The 11,817-nt window shown below is 36.9% G+C and overlaps 1 long non-coding RNA gene across 1 annotated transcript; it reads left to right on the forward strand.

Annotated features, from left to right (window-relative positions):
• Positions 1–8,340: 8,340 nt before the first annotated feature.
• On the forward strand, positions 8,341–10,311 carry LOC119467943. Its single transcript, XR_005196572.1, has 2 exons — positions 8,341–8,668; positions 9,745–10,311. It is a non-coding gene; the product is annotated as an uncharacterized LOC119467943 (long non-coding RNA).
• The last annotated feature ends 1,506 nt before the right edge of the window (positions 10,312–11,817 follow it).

Raw genomic sequence — 11,817 nt, forward strand, 5'->3', positions numbered from 1 at the left:
TCCTTGAGTATTTGTTCACTATTTCACTTTTCTTTGTAAGAAAACTAAAAGAAACAAAGTTAATGGAATTTCCAAATAAGACCTGTAAATGGTTAACAAAACAAAAAACTAAAAAATACATGTTAAAATTGCTCTGTTTATGAAAAGGATCTTTTCTTAACAGGAAAGAAAACTTTAATACATAGTTTAGCAGAAGAGAAATTCCATAGGAACACAATTATTAGCATTTTTTAACCTTGGAATGAGAGTTTGTCATTATCTTTCAAAATATAAAACTAAAATTTTCTATTTCCCAGTATATATATATTTTTGTGGTACAAAAATATTATTGGTCATTATAGTAAAGATTTATTTTCTTGTCTCTCTCGCCTTGGTTACTCTGTCTTCTGGTAACAGCACCTTCATTTTCCTTAAGATGTAATCTTTCTTTCACAGTTTATGTGGTATGGCTGGGGGACTCTCCTTCCCCCTTGGCTGTGTGACCCAATCCTGACCAATCAGCACATCCTATCCACTGGTCACAGTGATTGGTTCAAGGATTATCATGTGACCCAATTTAGGCCAATGAGAATTAGTTCTGAAACTTAGTTGTACATGCAGGTAATAAGAATCTTTTTCAATGGGATTTTTTATCTGTAGGATGATGGAGGCCTGCAGGTACTGGGAACCACTAGGCAGGCAGAACCAGGCTGAAAATAGAGGTAGCAACGAAGCAAGTGCTGTTGAGGGAAAGGCAAACACTGAGTGCTAAGGGCCACATTTAATTTCTTTCACGGAAAAATGGTTTTTTTAAGGATGAGGTTGACCTTTTTTTACATCAAATTTCTGATGAAAAAATTAGCAGGGGGCAAATATGGGCTACATATAAAGTCAATATTGATTGTAAAGCAATAAGTAGTCAATTCATACTGAAGTTTTAAACTTTTTTTGCTTTAACCTATGTGGATTTTTACAATTTAATTAACTAAAACATTTTAATACTTATTATGGACTAGTCACCATTTTAAACACTTTAGCAAAAGCGGCCCACTTAATCCTCATAATGATCCCTTGATATAGAAATTACCGACATCTTCATTTTGCCATGGAGAAAGATGAGGCACAAAGAAGTTACGTAACTTGCCCAAGATCTGGTCAAGAACTGGTTAATTGATAAGAACAGAAATGGATTTCTCACAGTTTTAGAAGCTGGGAAGTCCAAGATCAAGGTGCTGGCATTTGACGAGAGCCTTCTTGCTGTGTCCTCACATGGTGACAAGGCAGAGGCTAAGAGAAGGATGAACTCCCCAAGTCAGACCCTTCTATAAGGACACCTATTCCCATTCACAAGGAAGAAGACCTCATGGTTCAATCTTTTTTTGTTTTGTTTTGTTTTATTTTATTTTTGTTCTTTTTCCTTGTTATTTTTTTCATGGTCCAATCTTAAAGCACCTGTTCAAGCTCCACCTTCTACTTGTCACATTCTCCATCGTCACATTGGCAACACCTGAATTTTGTAGGAAACACAATCAAACCATAGCATCTACCTCTGCAGGATATTCTGGGGATTTCAAATTGCAGTACCTAAATGGCATGTAGCAAAGTATACTAATTTAACTATTATTATGAATAAATCTCACCCTTTTTTGTTATATCATTCTTATGCATGATTTTTAAATTTTTTCTATTTATATTCCCTCTTTCAATACATATGGCTATTCTGCTCCAATTAAACCAGTGCTTTTATTACTTTCTCAAAAGTCCATTCTTCTAATTAAGTTCAGCCTTTTAATAATCTCTTATCTTAATTTGTTCTCCCAGTTGTAACAAGCTTTTCTTTTGGCACAATAAACAAAAGGGTGGGATACAGAAAAAATCAAGTCCCTGACCCACACTTTTGCCTCTGTCTTTAGAGAACTAACCTTTAGGTGCCAAGCCATTTTCTGTTTCTGTAGAAGTTGAGAGATATTGGTGTCATTTGTTTGTTCAGCACTTTAAACCATTTTCTTTGGAGAGGGATGGGACTACTAACTATTTGTTAGTGAGGTACCTCTGATCCCATAGTTACAAACAGGAAGGCAGTGTACACATTAACTCAATTTTAAGGGCAAAGGCCAAGGATCCATCACATTAAATAGAATTTAAAAATTCTGCTAAAAACAAGCAATGGGGAAAGGATTTTCTATTTAATAAATGGTTCTGGAGAACTGGCTAGCCATATACAGAAAACTGAAACTGGACCCCTTCCTTACAGCTTATACAAAAATTACATCAAGATGGAGAAAATACTTACATGTAAAACCCAAAACTATAAAAACCCTAGAAGAAAATCTAGGCAATACCATTAAGGACGCAGGCATGGGCAAAGCTTGCCTAAAGCAATTGCAACCAAAGCAAAAATTGACAAATGGGATCTAATTAAACTAAAGAGCTTCTCTGCACAGCAAAAGAAATAATCATCAGAGAGAATAGGCAACCTACAGAATGGGAGAAAATTTTTGCAATCCATCCATCTGACAAAGGTCTAATATCCAGAATCTACAAGGAACTTAAAAAAATTTACAAGAATAAAAACCCCAACCCCAATAAAAAGTGGGCAAAGGACATGAACAGACACTTCGCAAAAGAAGACATTCATGCACTCAACAAGCATATGAATAAAAGTTCAACATCACTATCATTAGAGAAATGCAATTAAAACCACAATGAGATACTGTCTCATGCCAGTCAGAATGGCGATTATTAAAAAAGTCAAGAAATCACAGATACTGGTGAGGGTGTGGAGAAACAGGAACAATTTTACATGGATGGAGTGTAAATTAGTTCAACCATTGTGGAAGATGGTGTGGTGATTCCTCAAATATCTAGAACCAGAAATACCATTTGACCCAGCAATCCCATTACTGGTTACATACCCAAAGGAACAGAAATCATTCTGTTACAAAGATGCATACACACATATGTTCACTGCAGCACTATTCACAATAGCAAAGATATGGAATCAGCCCAAATGCCCAAAAATGATAGACTGGAAAAAGAAAATTTGATACATATACAGCATGGAATACTATGCAGCCATAAAAGGGAAAGAGATCATGTTCTTTGCAGGGACATGGATGGAGCTGAAGTGATTATCCTCAAACTAATGCAGGAGCAGAAAACCAAACACTGTTTGATCTCACTTATAAGTGGGAGACGAACAGTGAGAACAGGTGGACACAGGGAGAGGAAAAACACACACTGGGACCTTTTGGGAGGGTATCGCTGGGGAGGGAGTACATTAGGAAAAATAGGTAATGCATGTTGGGCTTAATACCTAAGTGATGGGTGATAGGCGCAGCAAAGCACCATGGCACACGTTTACCTATGTAGCAAACCTGCACATCCTACACATGTACCCCAGAACTTAAAAAAATTCTGCTGTTCTGAATGACCAATAATAGGTATTTAAAGACATATAATAATATAATACTGTTGGAAAATCTGTGGAGAGGCCAACGTTATTGACTGTGGTTGTTAGTTCCTGTGCGTTGTGTGTCATAAGCAACCACAACTAAGTGCTTTAGAATATTTCCCTAAATTCAGTCCAGGGATGGATACTTGGCAGTCACAGACAAAGGACAAAATGGGCTTTTTCCCTTCCCCACCTCTGAGAAAAAGGTCTAATCTACTCCAGAAGGAAAGCTAATGGCAATTATCAGCAGTCAATCGAATACTGAACTGTACCCATTGGTTTAGTCAGCCTGGGCTGCCATAGCAAAATATCATAGACCAGTGGCTGAAACAAGAACAATTTGTCACAGTTCTGGAGGCTGGATGTCTGAGATCAGGGTGCCTGAGCGGCTGGGTTCTGGTGAGGACCACTTCCTAGCATGCAGATGGTTGCCTTCTTTCTTCATCCTTAACATGGCAGAGAGAGAGTGAGCTCTGTTCCTTCTCTCTTCTTATAAGGACAATAATCTCATCATGTGGGCCTTACCTTCAAGACCTCATCTAAACCTAATTATTTTCTAAAGGCGTCACCTCCAAATATCATCACATTGCAGGGTAGGGGTTCAACATGAGTTTTGGTGGGGGGACATAGATGTTCAGTTCCTTGGACTCACCTTTCTCCTCTTATGGTTTTCTTAGAGCAGGAGTGTATGTTTATTTAAAAGTATTAGCTCAAGAATGAAAGGAAGTAGAATACACTTGGAAGAGGTCCAAGCAGGTGACTTGAGAGAGTCAAGTGTGTGGTTTGACCTTTTGACTTGGGGTTTTATATGTTGGCAGGCTTCTGGGATCTTACATTCCTTCTCCCCAATTCTTTTTATGACTTTCTATAGAAATCAGCTATGGAGATAAATTTGAATATAATTATCATATTCTACGATAATTGCATATAACTTAAAAATTTACTTCTTCTGAACTTTAAATCAAAATCATTATTAATATTACTCAGTTCTAACATTAAGTGACCTAATTATATCTTGAAGTTAGACTGAAGAAAATTGACCTAATATCTTTTTGTCCTTAAACATTAAATTTAGTATATTTTCTCATGTAGTGAAGAAATGTTAAAAGAAAATACTTTCACTTGAGTGTTTCATCTCATTGCTAACCAACAGTATTATGAAATGAACATCACCCTTTCCTCTGAGGAATTCTCTAGCCATTACTGGAAGCAGGATGTGGTGTTACATGGACAAACATGACCTCATGATCCCTTTGCTAATGTGAATCTATGTGAAAAGTTAAGCATATTCTTTAAACAATTGGTTTAAGGATGAAGTGCACTGAGGTAGAATAAAGGGAATCATCACCCTGCCTCAACTCGGCACCAACTTGTCTTTGAAACTGTGAGTCATTTTCCTCTTAGCTCATTGCTTAGTGGCTAAGAAATAATTTTGAAAAACTGATGACAATGTCAATTATTTTGTGAAGACAACAAACTCCTCGATTTTTCCAAATTTGAGGGATCTTTTCTAAGCCTTGGTGGTTCTTCCTTTTAGACCACAAGCTGGCATAGGTTGTTTTTAGTTGGGGTGTTGTCTTGGATATGAGGTTTTAATGGTCATGGATGAGACTCTTGGGTCTCCAGATGCCTTAAAATGGAATCATAGCAAATTAAAATAATGTAGCTCTCCAGAGTGTGATTTGCTTCAGCCTGTTAGGTTGTTCAACTCTGTGAGAAAGAAGATGAAGCAGAAGCTTAAGAAGAAAACTTTCAATCTGCAGTAGTGTTTACAGACCTATTGTTTCAACAGAAAGAAAACAGAGGTCAGAGACAGTTGCTTAACTTACTCAAACAAAAATCAAATCTATACACACACAGACACACAAACACACACAAATATACATATCCTATTTTGTTAAGGACAATGAGGAATTTCAAAGTGACTTAATTATCCGGTGTTAGTTAATACATTTATTTATTTTACCTATCTCATCTCTCTCTCTCTCTTTTTTTTTTTTGGCAATTGATGGATTACTTCATGGAATCTTGATATAATCTGTATAGTAATACACTTTATAGATTAATGAAATAAGTCTGTGGTAAGATGTGAGGTGCTTTTTATGATCGAAGTACCACCAGGAAAATAGATTAGCAGAAGACATTTAGTAGTATATATTATAGTCACCAATGTGATAGCTTAAACAAACACAACCTACCCAGCGTGATGCCGTCTCACAGCAAGTCATTATGTCAGGGTGGTGGTGAAGCTGGGGAGAAATGATACGTGGAGATTCAAGAAGCAAGGCAAATTCTACCATTTTCAAAAATTTATCAGTAGGAGCTCATGAAAAGGAATCATAACCTGTGAAGTACATTTCCAGGTGTAAGACATGATCCTATATCCCTGAAAAGCTAGACTACTAAGAAGGTAACCAAAGCAAGAACTTAAACACAGAGTAGAACAGATATTGAGTTACCAAGCAAGTGGCGACTGGGTTTCACCAAGGCAGAGGCTCCATTCCACCAGTCAGTCAGTCAGCAAACATTTATTGACTATGTGTATGCCACCAATATATTAGGCTCTGGGGTATAAGATAAGACATAGTTGCTGTCTTTTAATTGCTCACAGTCAGAGACTGGGATACAAGTCGAAGACCTGTCTAGGAGCAAGAGGCACAGGATGATGAATGCTAGAATAGAGAATCAACGTGATTTACATCTTTTCTGCCAGATGTCAGAATTGGTCTCACAGATGGGGGATAAAAGACGGAGTTTGCATATGGGGATCCAGTAATTCTATACATGGGGAAAGGAAAGTTATAGAGGTCAGGAGGAGTAAGTGCCTGCCCTTCTGGAACAGCATATGTAAGAACATATAGATGGGGTTTTCAAGTGTTGCCAGCTATTTCCTTGCTGTGAATCCTATCATAGCTTGAAGAGAGCAGGTGAAGGGCTATGAATGGTGATTGTTCTCTTTTGTTCTCAGCAAACAGGGACTTCACATATTTTAGTTAATCTGAAGATCAAAGAATGTCATGGGAGAAATTACGTCAAAAGCAAAACAATCCTTTTGAAATTGTGGGAAGACATCCCAGGAAAGACAGACATGTTTTTCCTCTATTAGATCATTTCTCTAGAAAGGAAAATCCTTCTGATTTACTTACCTTCTAAGTCATTTTTTAATAATTAGTATACACCTGTGATTTCGTCTCATTTCCTTATGATACTTTCTTGACACTTATTGTTTACATGAGTTCTAAGGATGCTGCCAGAATAAATTTGTCACTTTACATGCTATACCATAGGGTTATAAAACAATGTAATCATTATAAGCACATTTTCTTTTTCTTTCTTTCTTTCTTTCTTTCTTTCTTTTTTTTTTTTTTTGGAGACAGAGTTTCGCTCTTGTTACCCAGGCTGGAGTGCAATGGCGCGATCTCGGGTCACCGCAACCTCTGCCTCCTGGGTTCAGGCAATTCTCCTGCCTCAGCCTCCTGAGTAGCTGGGATTACAGGCATGTGCCACCATGCCCACCTAATTTTTCTATTTTTAGTAGAGACGGGTTTCACCTTGTTGACCAGGATGGCCTCGATCTCTTGACCTTGTGATCCACCCACCTCGGCCTCCCAAAGTGCTGGGATTATAGGCGTGAGCCACCACACCCTTCTTACTCCAGTCTTCCAAATTTTGAGTTTAGGCATCGTTAAGGGGTCTGTTAGGAATCAGGCAGTCAACTCTGACCTAGGAATCAGGAAACTGTGTTTCAAACCTGTCTTCCCCTTTCTTGCTGCGTGACCTTGGCCAAATCTCTTAATGGGAATTGGTTTCCTCATCATCAAAATGCTTAGTTCATGCAGATGTTATAAATTTTAAATGAAATGATGAGGACTTAAATACCAATACTTCAGGTTGGAATCTATATCCTGTCCAAATGCCATCCCACCTTTCCCTCAGCCTCATTCCCATGTGATTCCTCTACATATCCTCCCTCTCAGCAAACAGAACATTTGACCCTGTGCACCCTTACTTAGAACTTTTCCCTTCTGTTTTCATTCAGGAACACTTTTGTTATCTCCACTACCTAGCAAATAATGAATGAAGATACAAAGCGACTTTTCTGACTTGTTTTCTCTAACTTGTTTTCTCAAAGAGTCTGGTCCAATCAGAAGAGTTGGTTACGTTTTTTCTGAAGCATTTAACTTTTGCTTTAGCCAAAATTTAACAGTATGTTTTTCTCTCGTTTTCACTCAGTTTGGGTTAATCAGAAACAGATGGTTTTGTTAGGATACTTTACAGTTAGCAACTTACTTGAAGAGCTTCTATGTTAAAATTAGTGCTTCTGTCAGAAATAGATAAAACATTTTAAATGTCTAGAAAGATTTCAGTTTATTTCAAATTACTGAGGGACTAATGGACCATTCTCCATCAAACTTCCTCAGGGACATACTGCTCTAATTATATGTATTGATTATTCTATTTTTCTGTGTGCTTCTAAAGCAGTAATGATTTTTTCCAGAATATGCCTCTCTTATGTTTAATTGTTAATAAATATATGTTACTAACAACAAGGTAAAATTATTTACTGATAATCACAATTATGTGCCAGATATTTAAGATAATATCTGTATGACTAACCCCATTGTAGAATATTAATCAAAGTTCAGAAAGGCTAAATAAATTAACCAAGTCCAACTGTAAATATTATTTTCCTGTTGGGGCTCAAGCCCGTCTACCTTACTCTAAAATGCAACCTTTTCTATAATACTTTGAGGCACCTCAAGATGCTTGGCTTACATGTTTTAAATGAGGAGATATTTTTGTCTCCTGGGCTTGACACATATTTGGTTCTCAGTAAGTACAGAGTAAATGAAGAAATGAGCCATATATCCAGAAAGAGCTGTGTGTGTATATTTCAGAAAGACACTAGAAGCTCTTGGGAGAATGTGGGCAGTTGTGGCCGCTTCTGAGCTGACACTAACTGCTTATGACTTCTCTGTGGGAGAAGTAGGTGCTTTCCTGAGGAAGTAGGTTGGGTAATGAAGACACAGAGATTTGCTGATGCATTTGCTAGGCAAGACTTCTGATCGTTTAGAAAGCTATTTTGTGGCTTCATCAATAAGGCATTCTCCAGCACTGTTACTCCTTCCCATTGCCATCTCTTCCCTTGGAATTGGAGGCTTCCTGCTCGGAGGCAAGGAAAGTTATTTCTTCACTGACAGCCCTGGTCTCTGGCTGCAATAATGAGCAGAGGAAGTAAGTAATACCTGGAAATCATTTTTTTTTTTTTGCAAGGCATGAGATATAACTAATCCCCTGATTCTGAAATGTCATTGGTGCGTAAGATTATCTGAGCATTCTCAGTAATAGTGGGTACTACTGTGCGCAGAAATTAACAGATGGAAACTGAAGTTCTCTTTGCATGGGAGTTATATTTTCTTTCACAGTTTATTATTTTCTGATTGTAAAATAATATGTAGGTGTTAGAGAATATTATAATAAAGAGAAATGTTGTAAGACGAGAAAAATATCATTTACAATTTTACCGCAATAAATAAGAACACTATTGCTAACATTTTGGTAGATTTTTCTACTACTCCTGGCATTTTTTTGATAGTTGATATTATACTATACACATAATTTTTACTTCTTTTTTTGTATATTCACTTAGTATTCTGTGAACAGTTTTCTAAGTTATTGAAAATGCAAAAACTCTTCTAAATCATTTTTTACTAGATGTCATAATTACCCCGAATGTTACTGTAAAGCCTCTTAAATATAAATGTATAATGATTATATATTATTTTCTATAAATCAGCCATATTTGTCCAAGTCACATACCTTGTTATTCATAGAATGAAGACTAGGAACAATTTGCTTTTATTAAACTAAAGGACTAAACCAAGTATATTTTCTTGGCTTTGTTTTTCACATTCTTGATGAAGGCTAATATTAAAAATAAAATTGGGATTTTGATTAAAATTAAAATTATGTACTCTTAAGAAGTGCTTCACTGTGTATATTCAGTCATTTTTTTTTTAAGGTTCCCTTAAGATCGCTCTGTTTTTAATGAGCTGAATGCAGGGAAAGAACAATGCCAGTAGTGTGCTCTACTGGGATTTATTTTGCCTGTTAAAGAATACATCACCTTTGTGTCTGCGTCTGATGGAATATAAGCAGATTTTTGGCGATAAATGATATAATATTCTGGCATCTGCTATAGATTTGTAGAACTGGGTTATGTTGTGGTTTTAATTATAAGAATATGATCTATGGTTTGAGTATGAACACTGAGATCTCCCCATCCAAACTTTTCTTGTCGTTTTTTACAGATGAAGAAATAAGAATGTGGAAGCATAGTCATTTGTCCGAGGTCACAGAGGGAGATGATCACGCAGCTGGAATGTAAGCCACAGTACTTTACTGAATCCTTGGCTTTGTGCATGGACCCAGCTACGGGCATAAAGCTTTTCTCTTCCCTAGTGACTTCGAGTACCAGCTTTCAGATTTGTCTGACGTTGAATCTAAGCTTTGTGACCAGTATTTAGCAGAAGAAGAAGGGGAGGAATTACTTATCCTTTAGCATACATTAGCATGCAAATAGATCCTTTCTCTGCATTGCGGAAGGGTCTGAAATGATCACATATACAATGTGTCTTTTATCAATGGCCTTGAATACAAATATTACATTGATGAATCCATATTTAGAGGCCTTCTCCAAACATTTACATGGTTTCTTTTTCTTAGGATTAGAACTTCTACCTATTGTCATTTTAACAAAAAAGATCACAAATTAATTTATTCATTATTTACACATTTATCGTCTCTCCCAAATGTTTTAATGTGGCTTACATTATATACATGTACACAATAAATCTTTACATTTAAATATAAAGTTATAATCACAAAATGAGAACGTTACTGCAACCACTCATTCAAATACCTTGATTATATCATTGAGCTTTTCTTTTAGTTCTGGGTTTTTTGCTGTCTAGTTTAAATCAGAATGGCATCACATTTAATTAATGTAAACCTGGGTTTGTTTGGATAATGGAAACAAGATGATTTCAAGTGTGATAAAGTTTTTCTGTACTAATGTTTAAAATACAATTTATTACAACTGGCCACTTCATAATGGGTTATAAGCATTGTTTAAAGCCAATGGCTACTATTGTTCGAAGCTTAAGGAAAGATCCAATGCTACCAGATGTTTATTGGCTGAGAGGCGATCAGCTGAAACTACTGGCTGAAATGCTGTATAAGGTAGGCAATAAAATTAGAGAATGTTTGCCCAACCCACTAAGCAGCAAAGAGGAGCCAGCTTGGAAGTAATGTAAATTTTTAAACTACCAGTGGCAAGCTAATTTGAAATATTAGAAGTTAATGTCTGTTTATATTTCTGTTTCTAGCAGTATAGTTTTTAACTGGCTTGCAGAAGCTCTTTTTAAAGGTTTATAGTAATGCTATCAACCTTTATTCTCTAAATTAGTTTGCTTGTTTAAAATTTCTGAATTTTTATCAAACACGACAGTGAATCTGATGTAGTGGTTCTCAGTCGGGCAGTTTTGTACTCCACGGGACATTTGGTCAATGTCGAAGACATTTGTGGTTGTCAGAACTAAGAGGACTGTGCTCTGGGCACTTAGTGGTTAGAGAACAAGAGTGCTGCTGCTAAACATCCTGTAAAGCACAGGGTGACGCTCACAACAAAAGCATCCAACTCTAAATGTCAATAATGCTACAGCTGAAAAGCCCTGGGCGAAGGAATCATCATCCTGTTGTGTTTTTTTTTTTTGTTTTTTTTTTTCCTAGTAGTTCCCCTACTTATAGGGAAACAATGTGAAGACTTCTCTCAGAATTTTTCAAGATATTGCAAGTACCTATTTATTTTACAAACCTTGAGGGCTTACTTTCCAAATACCCATAAACTGGTTGAGGAAAGCCAGTTTCAAAATAAATATGAAATCATATTTGTTTTTCTGTGATTAATCAAGTTCATCACGTTTTTAGATACCCTGCAAAGAAAACTGGTTAAAATGGAAGACCGACCCTCACATTAAATCATCCAAACTAGTAACACTCCCCGAAAAGGCTTCCTTATGCTTATGGGAACAGTCTTAACTTTCAGATAACCAGGAGGCAACCTCCTCAGTCGAGGTCTCCTCTCTAACTGTCAAACCTATCGTATTTAAGAATTATCTTGGCCGGGCGCGGTGGCTCACGCCTGTAATCCCAGCACTTTGGGAGGCCGAGGCGGGTGGATCACGAGGTCAAGAGATCAAGACCATCCTGGTCAACATGGTGAAACCCCGTCTCTACTAAAAATACAAAAAATTAGCTGGGCATGGTGGCGCGTGCCTGTAATCCCAGCTACTCGGGAGGCTGAGGCAGGAGAATTGCCTGAA

This window comes from Cebus imitator, unplaced genomic scaffold (genome assembly GCF_001604975.1).
Source record: "Cebus imitator isolate Cc_AM_T3 unplaced genomic scaffold, Cebus_imitator-1.0 Scaffold354, whole genome shotgun sequence".
Taxonomy (NCBI): domain Eukaryota; kingdom Metazoa; phylum Chordata; class Mammalia; order Primates; family Cebidae; genus Cebus; species Cebus imitator.